Source organism: Hippocampus comes, unplaced genomic scaffold (assembly GCF_001891065.2).
Source record: "Hippocampus comes isolate QL1 unplaced genomic scaffold, H_comes_QL1_v1.1 scaffold59, whole genome shotgun sequence".
Taxonomy (NCBI): domain Eukaryota; kingdom Metazoa; phylum Chordata; class Actinopteri; order Syngnathiformes; family Syngnathidae; genus Hippocampus; species Hippocampus comes.
Genome location: NW_017805406.1, coordinates 701,774 through 712,483, shown reverse-complemented (window position 1 = coordinate 712,483; position 10,710 = coordinate 701,774). Strand labels below are relative to the sequence as shown.

General features: G+C 42.0%; 1 protein-coding gene across 3 annotated transcripts in view; it reads right to left on the bottom strand.

Annotated features, from left to right (window-relative positions):
- Positions 1–10,160, bottom strand: part of zbtb20 (zinc finger and BTB domain containing 20) — a 45,460-nt gene extending 35,300 nt beyond the window's left edge. Inside the window, exon 1 of one of the 3 annotated variants that reach the window (XM_019873410.1) lies at positions 9,153–10,160. The gene's annotated coding sequence lies outside the window, so the exon portion shown is untranslated. The other 2 variants (XM_019873409.1, XM_019873412.1) reach the window with 2 other exon arrangements.
- Between the last annotated feature and the right edge of the window lie 550 nt (positions 10,161–10,710).

Here is a 10,710-nt window from a genome sequence, read left to right as displayed (position 1 = left end):
TATATATATATATATATATATATATATATAGAGATGTGTGTGTATACATTTACCTACACACATATACAGTATATATACTATATATATGTATATATATATGTATGTATTTACACACATACAGAGAGGTATTTTTTTCACAAGAATACACACACACACTTAGATATACATACATACATACACACGTGTGTGTGTGTGTGTGTACACATATATACACACACACGCACGCACGCACACACACACACACACACACGCACACGCACACGCACACGCACACACACACACACACACACACACACACGCATAGCGTACGTGTTTTTATACACACCGAGACAAGTTCAACCGGTCACGGACAATTTAGTATTAGACCTCGAAAAAAACGCCACGAGAAGCCACGAGACTATTCTGTGACTTTTCTAAACTCTTGATTGGAGGACAGTCAACTGTCAACTGTCAATGTTCCATATCTGACATTGTAATTATTAACAAAGTAGTTGGGAACGATGCCACAGACTTCCCGGTAGTTACAGACAAGGAAACACTTGCTTCAAGACATGTTTAAAAAAAAAACTAAGATGAATGCCATACAACTGACATACATGCATATGTGAAAACAATGCCTCACTGTATTGAGGCATCGGAATGCGTGACCGGAGCAGTTGCTGTTGCTTTTTTAATAACGCGTGACAGCTGGCAAATGCAGATTCATGTCGAGAGAGATTTTGTTAAAATGTGTGTCGACTTAGGTCTTTTTTTTTTTTTAACCCAGAACAAAGCAGAAATGTGTTTTCAAAAATACCTTTGTCCAGTGGATACAAAAAGTCACCACACCCGTGTTCAAATGAAACAAAATAAATAAATACATAATGTGACCTCTGACTTTTTCTTTTAATCGTTTCAAGAAGGGAAGTGAAAATAAACAGCCTTATCAATGCAATTGCAGATCATAAAACTCATAAAAGTACACACAAAACATACCCGCGTTCCCCCCCCCCCCCCCGCTGCGACCAGGTAATTTGTTTCACCAATTTATCTGTTTAAGATCTGATCGAAACCGTTCAAGAAAGGGCTAAAATGATAACAAAATCTCCCATGCATGTGGGAAAATGTGGTCATGGTCCAATGAAAACCAAATTGGACTTTTGGGCCTGATTTCCAAAAGGCATGTATGCTGCTTATCATGAAAGCAACACCATCGCCACGGTGAAGCACGGCGGCGGAAACGGAGATCGGCGACTCGATTCTTATGACTTGACTCGAGTCGGACTCGAGTTGCTATTTTTAACGACTTGGGACTTGCTTGCCAGTAATGTGGGAACGACTCGACTTGGTTATCCAAGTGACTCGACTTGACTGAGACTTGAACTGCACCACATCGCAAGTCATCTTGTTTCGAGTTTGAAATCTGGAATTTAACAATGTTTTCCTTTTTTTGAAGAAGGGAAGCAAGAAAGAAAGAAAGAAAAATTAAAGAGGGTTGTCGTTTCGTTCACGCCAACCAGTCCACCCCGTCAGCGTCAGTTGTTGGTGTGATGTGGCGACGAGAGCAACTCTGAGGACATGTAAGCTCTCTTCACAGTTTAGCTAGTGTGGTGTCTGTTTTCTGGTAAAAAATATCTAACTTAATATATCACAACGTAACGAGCGGAAGACAAGCATATGGTTGCCAGGCAAAACAATGAACAAGGCAAACAGTGAACAAATCAGGAGCAAAATGCATGGAGGTGATGCCTGTTAGCTGCTCTGCAATGGTCATCATTAGATTAGCAAAGATGCCTGTTAGCTGATCTGCAATGGTCACCATGAGATTAGCAAAGTGCATATGCGTGGCGAAGTCCATACATGTAATGACTATTGTCTGTTCTGCAATAATTATCATTAGGTTGCCAAGCATACGGTGCATATCATGGATACGGTTAAATCTAAAAGCGTATGCAATCACACAAAGGCCCAGTAGGGGCCCCTATTATATTTTAAAATAAAGCCCATTGTGATACCATTATAAATTAGAACCAAGGTATGAAACAGTTTATAGATACCATTAAAATCTAGCTGACAAAGATTGTCACGGCCAATCAGAATTACACAACGCATCAGGACACCATTAGAATTGATAAAGTGAGGGGTGTCCCTAGGTACCAGCCAATGAAATGAAAGGGGTTAGCCCCACAAAACTCTATAAATCCTGTGTTTTGTCCCTGGAGAGTTCAGATGTGCACATCTGTACCTCTCCGGGTTTTGATTGAATAAAACTCGCTTGTGACCAGCCTGCCACTTGGACTCATGACTAAGTTTGTACTTAGTTTCTGATCAATTCCGGCCTTGAACTCAGAGACATCCGGTGCGTCCCCTGGTCTGCGGCTCAACGAAGGAACTTCAGTGTCGGCCCTCCTGCCCGCCGCTGACCCCCGGGAGAGGCGAGACGCCTCCGCGCGCCCCTTGCCTCCGGGAGGAGGCGTGGGTCCAGCTAGGGGCCGACACTACACTTGTGAACGCTGTTTTGAATGATCGCGAACAGTTCAGCACAGTTCAGTAACGTCACTCGAGTCGACTTGATTTGGGACTTGTTTGTGACTTGGAGGGCACGAATTGAAACTTACTTGTGACTTGCACATGTGACTTACGCCCACCTCTGGGTGGAAGCATCCTGGGTTTTTTTTTTTTTGTTTTGTTTTTTAATTTGATTGAAGTTGGACATGGGGCTTTAGACAGGGTGGGAACAATTATGAACAGTTCAAAATAGTCATCGGCGTGAACACATAAGCTTCAGGCTTTGGTTTGGAAAGCAAAAAAATAAATAAATCAAAAATGTCAGTAAAATCCTGATTGGAACAACTGAAATTTATTTGGAGTTAATCAGAAGAACTTTAAATGGAGGCAGGTGTGTCTGAAATGTAATTGGTTCATTCCGAACACAGTCACAAGCCAATTATTCGAGTGTTTAGAGGTTCTTTTTTTTTTTTTAACTTATTTATTTAATTGAGTCGCATGTGTTACAGGTCACATTAATGGAAGAAAAAGTTTTGAAATCATCATTCACAGCTGGCATTTGAACAGGGGTGTGTAGACTTTTTTTTTTTTTTAATGCACTGTACAGTACAGGTATGTGTGGACTTGCCCGTAAAAAAGACCCAAGAACAATGGAAGGGAAGTTTTTACTCGCCCTTGTCTGAACAGTTTTTCGATGGGATAAATTGGTGAAAGCAACTGCAATAACCTTATTGCAGCAAAAAGAAAGTCACTCAGTTGTCTCTGCTGTATGTACTTTCAGGAGAAAATAAAAACCGTATGTGTGGCAACAGCACAAAACATTCCACAAACCTGAAGCTACTAGTAGGATCAGTTTGGTTTCTTTGTATTGATCCTAAACGTCAGGCGCATTGTGAAACAGTCTCATTAGCTCAACCTAAAATAGTTTTTTGCCATTTGGTAGTTGAGAAACAGGTACTGCATACCTTTGCTTTTATCATGGGCCTAAAGCGTTGGCAACCAACACGAGGAAGAGGAAAAAGTTTCGGTTTGCAGTTTGCCGTTAAAAGCAGCCAAATTAATAACGAGTCTCCAGCAGGAGAGGGGGTGAGGTTTGGGGGGGGGAAATCCAGATCTTCCCGTGCCTTTATCAAGGTTGACTTTCGGGCAATAAACAATGTAGACAGTATCCAAGAGAGATATTTGGAGAGGGATTATATCAGACTCCCAGTAAAAATGAGAATTCAAAAAGAAAAGTGTCTGCCAAAAGAGCTTCTATCAACAGACAACACGTATTCTTTTGGCTGCGTTGGTGAGAGGGCGGGGGAGGAAAGAAAGAAAAAAAAAAAGGCTATAAATTCAACGTAAACACTTCCAAAATGTCTTCATTTTAAAACAGAGCCGCAACGTAAACAGCATTGTGGGTTTAGTTGAGTCGCTTCTCAGTGCATACAGACAAACCTGGACAGAGAGCCTGTGAGCAACCTTAACATTTTGGCTGCTGTGGCTTCTGTTTGCTGGCTCAAGGCTTGAAAAAAAAAAAAAAAAAAAAAAAAAAAAAGGTCTTTTCTGAGCCAAGATGGAAGCACAAAACACAAAAGTGACAGTATATTAGTTTGGAAAAGTTACCAACTACTCCTAAAAAAAAAAAAAAACAACACACCGACATAGCAAAAATGCTCAACCTCTGCTTCAATTCTTTTCCCATGCAGCGAGGCCCAGCTCACCATGACTTGTAGCGAACCATATGGGTAACAGGGTGAACTGAGGACACACATGCCTCTTGGCAAACGCATGTCTTCACTATTAGAATCCAGGATACATTTTTCACATGATTTGAATGCCAAGACCTGCTTGTGTGTTCAAAGCAACAGAATGCAAAATAGGTTTCAATGCGTGTGTCTTTCACGCGCACACGCAAGCACAAATTAACTTTTTTTTTTTTCCCCCGCAAAGTTTACAACACACATTTCAACGCTCGAACAGAGCTCTGTGTTATAAAAGACCCTTTAACTTGTGGATGCTTGAAAAAGTTTTTTTGTTTTTTTTGGACATGCTTTTATTTTTATAGCAAACAGAAGAGACTTGTGGGTGGGGGGTGGAGGAAGCGACACATGCAAAGAGAATCATGGCGGTGGAGTCAAGGTAATGGGAACGCACGCTGCCACGATTCAATAGAATCGGATCGACAACGCTGTCATTTCCTGAATATGATTTACTGTGTGCATGATTCGACAAGGAAGCAAAAAAACCCTACGGAACTACAGAAACAATTTTGGCATGAAAGCTCAAAACAGGACTGACTGCTGTGCTGGAAAAAAAAAATTAAAAAATCTATCTATAGATAGATAGATAGATAGATAGATAGCACTAGCTTAGTGTTTCTCTGTAATGTTTCTACTGTCTTGTCTTGGTCATTCGCAATCACGCCACAGACAGCCCTTATAGACTCTGAGGGTTTTGAGGTGGTGTAACTTTACACTCTCTGTACAGTAAGCATGAGCAGAAACGCAGAACGTGTCGACATCCCGTCCCCGCGTTGGAATGTTTGCTTTGTATTCCCCGCGTAGCCGATATCAAACAATACAATCTGAGAAACGCTGTATTTCTGATCAGGGGCAAACGACGGAAATGACATTGTGCTTCGTGAGACTGACATTTGGGCTGTATTGCATGGGAACAAAAGCCCGCTGACAACAACGTTCACAAATTGGGCCTCGATGTGTGCTTTCATTATGCATTCCTGTGATACTGGCAGGGAGCAGAGATTCCAAAGCGAAAGTCTTCAGAGAAACCGAGAAAAAAATGCCTTCCAAGTTTTGCGCCTGACATTTTTGCTCTGGAAGTCAAAAGACTGGGAGGGGTTCTGAATTGTGTGACGCCAATTCGGCCAATTTTGAGAACCGACAACATATTTCCTAAAAACACCGGGAGCATCTCAGCCTGCCAAATTTAAAGAAAGTAGTGATGATGAAAGTTCAATCCAAGTCCCATGGATGCATAAAACTGGATGGAAATATTTAGTTATTCCACGTTTGACCTTGATTGAAAAAGAAAATTCACCACATTACAAAAGTTCACCATTCCCCCGCAGGTCCCCCCCCCCTTCCTTGCCAAAACCAAATGAGTTTCTTTTCCTTGTCTTGCAGCTGCGAGGAAAATCACCAAAATTCATGTAGCAGCATTTTTCAGTTGGATGAAAGCAGCGAGAGCTTGCGCAGGAGACAACTCTCATTAATTACATGCAACAGCAGCACATTTTCCCGTTGTGTTACTCGTATGGGACAAGTTGTTTTTGTTGCGGCTAAAATAGGGTGCTGTGCGATGGCAGCGATCCACCAAATTATTTCTCCTTTGCGAACATTCGCATTTGGCCCAATATTTAGGAGGATTATCGCTTTTATGCAGTCACTTCATTTTTTTTTTTTTAATCTATGTACAAATAATGTGTTGAGCTGAATAATACCAGCTGCCGCCACGTGTTTCTGTTATTATTTAAAAAAAAAAAAATTAACATTCAATCACAAAATGATTTTTTTTCCGCCTGTTCATCTATTCAACCTATAACTTGACATCATAAGAAATAATCACGTTTTGCTATTTTTTTTTCCCCAGTTGTTTTATAAAACAGCACATTTGAAAATGCGCGGTTCACCATCATTTGGGCACTAAAAGTATCCTGTCGATTAATCAGCTTCTCCAAGGTGGTGGCTTTACGACTGCCAAAATATACAAATCGTTGGTAATTACTTATTCTGTTTATTTTGGGCAACTGCGACTAACTATACATTGAGTGGTGGGCTGATTAATTTAAGCACTGTGTACATACAAACATACAAACTAAAAAAAAAAAAAAAAGTATCCATATATATATATGTGTGTGTGTGTGTGTGTGTGTGTGTTTGGAAATTTGCCCGGAAAATTATTCTGGTGTACTGTATTTGTAGACATTTGTGTATTTTCTTTTATTTTCTGCTTGACAATATTGTGATGAGTATAAAAAAAATGACAATATTTGCAGAAATAATACATATAATGTGTCATTTTCACAGACTGTCGTTCAACTGCCTGACGGTGAGTTCGGTTGACATCCGTTTTGCCTTGAGCTAACGTTACCAAATATGGTTCCCTGCCTTGTAAAGTGCAACAATATTGCAGCTCAACCAAAAGATTCGTTTTCCTCGAGCTTGAGAAGCTCTTCTACCATGCAACATGTGGAGTGGAAAGGAAGAAAAAAAAAAGTGGCTGCTAAAGACTCAAGGAAGGGACAACAAATGAGTTTCGGTGTGTTTCATTTGTTTCAACAGCAAATTGAAATTGCATTGCCAAAATGAATATACGAATATAATAGAGCCAGGATGGACTCTCGAGCCTGACTTGATTAAAGGTCGACTATTATTAGAATTTTCTTTTGCACACACATTACTTCATAACATTGTGTACTTGAAATGCGTGGCGTATGTACATTTTTCTCAGCAAAATTTATATATATATATATATACATATATATACATATATATACATATATATATATATATATATATATATATATATCCATCCTGGCCACCCTCTCGTTAGTCTTGAAAATATTTGCTGGTAAAAAGGCTGTTTGCAAAAGAAAAAAAAATACAGAAAGGGAACGCTGCAGGGACCTCAATTGGGACCACAGTGAATTAACATTATTTGGAATACTGACCTGGCACCTGTATGGATGAACAATAAAAACACTTTTTTTTGGGGGGGGGGGGTGGTAACGCATCACTATGAAATATACTAGACACATCTGTAAGACTATTTGCAATATTAAATGTGTGACTTGATTGAAGGATTTCTTTCTGTGTTAAAAAAAATACATTTGAGGATGTGAATTGTTGACAAGCTAGAGCACGACAGAAGAATGGTGACACCAAAAGAAAATTGGGATTGATTGCTGGGTGTGGATTAGCACCCTCTTCACACACGTGCGCTCATAAACACACACACACACACACACACACACACACACACACACACGCACACACACACACACGCACACACCTTGCTCTACAGTTTCTCCTTCATATAATAATGAGCTTCCTTGGTCTGCAGACATGCTCTTAAATATTCATTAGTCATGGGTGGGATTTTAAGCAGTGACACAAAAAGCGGACGCACGGTGATGCACAAACACTGTGCATATTAATGTACACACGGAATATATGCATATAAATAAATAGTGATTCCACCGAGATGAAACATGTCACACTGAGGCCTTATCTCGCCTCCTCTGGGGTGATGAAATCACTTTTGGACATCAAGCTGTGGTGAGAGCTCGCACACACACTTGCACACACGCACACACACAAGTACTCTTCAATTCATCAAACAATAAAATGTACAAAAATACAGGTGTTGAGTTTCGTCTTTGCAGATAAAAGGACTCCCACGTCCACATTTTACTGCACTCCCCCACATGCTGGCCAGTCGATCAATACAATCACATTTGGAATGATCTCATGTCACATGTGCCACATCAGGCAGCAATAGTCTCCCTCCACATGTGTCAAGCCACAAATGCGCCATTCATTCCATTATGGACTGTAACTTGTAACATATTGTGCAAGACAGTCAAAAAAATAAATAAAATTGAAGGACCCAAAAGGAGTGTTTGGTCTTGCTTCGTTTGGGGAAACAACACCAGGCTCAACCTCTGACATTGGCCCACAACGTGCCCAAGTTGGATGGTGCAGGAGCTTGTATGGTGTGAAGCGGTTAAGGTACACAAGAACATGCTGTATCATTCTACATGAATCTGACCAAGACAAGCTCAGTGGGACAACATCTGTGAGCAAGTCACACACTCGCACGCTCTGTCTTGTCCTCACACACACACGCACACACACACACACACACACACACACACACACACACACACACACACACACACACACACACACACAATCACTCACACGCAGGGGCTCATATGCGTGCATCAGTATATCAAGCAGTAATAACTGACATGTTGATCCAACTCAGGCCCCTTCCGATAATTTAACGACATCTAATTATCTTTATATTTACATTCACCTACGTGTAATAATATTTTTTAAAAATAATAGCTTGTGACCCCCCCTCCTCTCAACAAAATACCCTTAAGGCTCACTGAAAAGCTCCTCTTGCAACTTTAATCACACCACAGCATGCACGGCTCCAAATCTAGGCCAACCTCCGCCAAAAAAACATTTTCACATATCGCTGGCATTTAATAAAAGGTGCACAATTGAACTTGTGACACACACAACCGATTCGAAGCTTAACTGTATTGTTGGAGCATTAGCCAGGCTTCCTTATCTGCTCCGATGAGCACGTCGTCGTGTATCACCATCTCCAGAAGCTCTATTGATATTAATTCGTGTAAAAAAAAAAAAAAAATGTGGGCAGGACATGTTCTCGGTTGGAATCGAGGCTAAGTTCCACAAAGTGATATGGCATAGACAAGAAGTGGGAGCTTGCGTGCCATGCTTGAGAAAGCGAATCTAAAGTGACCTAAAAGCCAAAACGCGCACACTTGTTCCGCTGTTTAAAATGTGAGCATCGCTGACGGTCACTTGAACGCGGCATTGTTCCGAAGTGCTTAAAAAAGGAAGAACAAGGGGGAAAAAAAGAGAAGAAAGTAAAGAGGGTCACGTAAGGTTGGGTCATGTTACCTTAGGCTGGGTTATGTTAGGTAGGTGGGCACGTTGAGAATAGTGACAGATGGGGGAAACTTGCGTCATGTCCAGCTTTCTTTTTTTTTTCTTTTTTTTTTTGAATCCGCGAATATAAATGGACATCGAAGACCGGCAGTAGCGTGGACTGAGCCCACTCCTCGCACGGAGGACGTTTTGGCTTTGCTGTCCGACGTTTATTGAATTATCACAATTTTCTTCGCGATACGACCAAAAAAAAAAAAAAAAAAAAAGAGTACACGCAAGTAGCCAGCTCTCCCCTCGCCGAAAAAAAACTCCACAAGGAGCCCGTCACACATACAGGAAAATCCCTAATGCATATATCCATCCAACCCCTAGTTACTTACAAAAAAAATCCATGTCTTACCTCCACTTCGAAGCTCGCTGACCCTTAGAAAAAGTGGCATGGATCTCCCCCCACGACGACGTCTGAGCTAGAAGATGTCTAACGTGTCCCTTTCACTTTGTTTCATTTCTCACTTCCATCTTCTTTTCATCTCATCAATAAACACACGCTGCAGCCTACCTTCATAGAAGCAGCTCGCTTCAAATGTGCCCTCCCATTTTTTAACTATACATCGGGTACTTTGAGAGGGGGTGGGGGGCGGTGGAAGGGTGGGGGGGTTGCAGGCACGCCTTTTCACTTAAAGCTGCCATTGGGAGAGAACAGTGCACCGTCTTGGGTTGCTCGTCACTTATCGAGCCCCCCACGGAAGAGAGAGAGGGGAGCGAGAAAGGCTCCATTATGTGCAAGCAGTGGGAGTTGTTATAGTACTACGACTAGTAGTAGTAATGTGCCTCCTGCTCGCCGAGGAGCCACAATATTTACAAATAAAAGCCGCGGCCGTGACATGGCGCCCTGTAAACACGGGTGGTAAACCTCACTTTGAAACAGTCACATATGTGTACTGGTGCTCGGAAAGGGAAGGAACTCAGGCTGATAGAATCAACCACGTCCACAAATGTGAATGAACTGTCACATCTCTTACCCTCTCTCTCTTCCTCTCTCTCGCCCGCTTCCTCCCCCGTCTAGATCACAAGGACGGTGGAGGAGTCGAGCATGTGTCCATCACGCGACTCAACTTCCTATTGGACGCTGATGATGTCACTCACGCGCAACAACGGCAACTCGCCTCCCCATTGGCCGACGTCCCCGCCAATCGAGTACCGAGCACCAAACAAGCTAGATTGTCTGCCGTGTCTTCCACTTTCTACGCATTTCTATTTTCTCATTTATTTATTTTTTAACGTCCCGAGCCGACCTCGAGTTTGGGAGCAGGGGGGAACAAACGGTGCCGGTTCGCACGGCCAATCAGATTCGGAGGAGTGATTGCTTTTTTCTCCCCTTCGTGTTGTTGTTGTTGATTTTTTTTTCTCTTCTTTCAACGCCTTGAGATAGATTTTGGCTGGCACAGAATGAAGCAAATGGGTCATGTGGGACCAACCCCCCGGGCCCCCTCTCCGCCTTAATGTCCCCCCTCCCTCGCTGTCTAGACAGTGACAGGTGTGCGTGTGTGCGCGCATACACGCGTGTCTG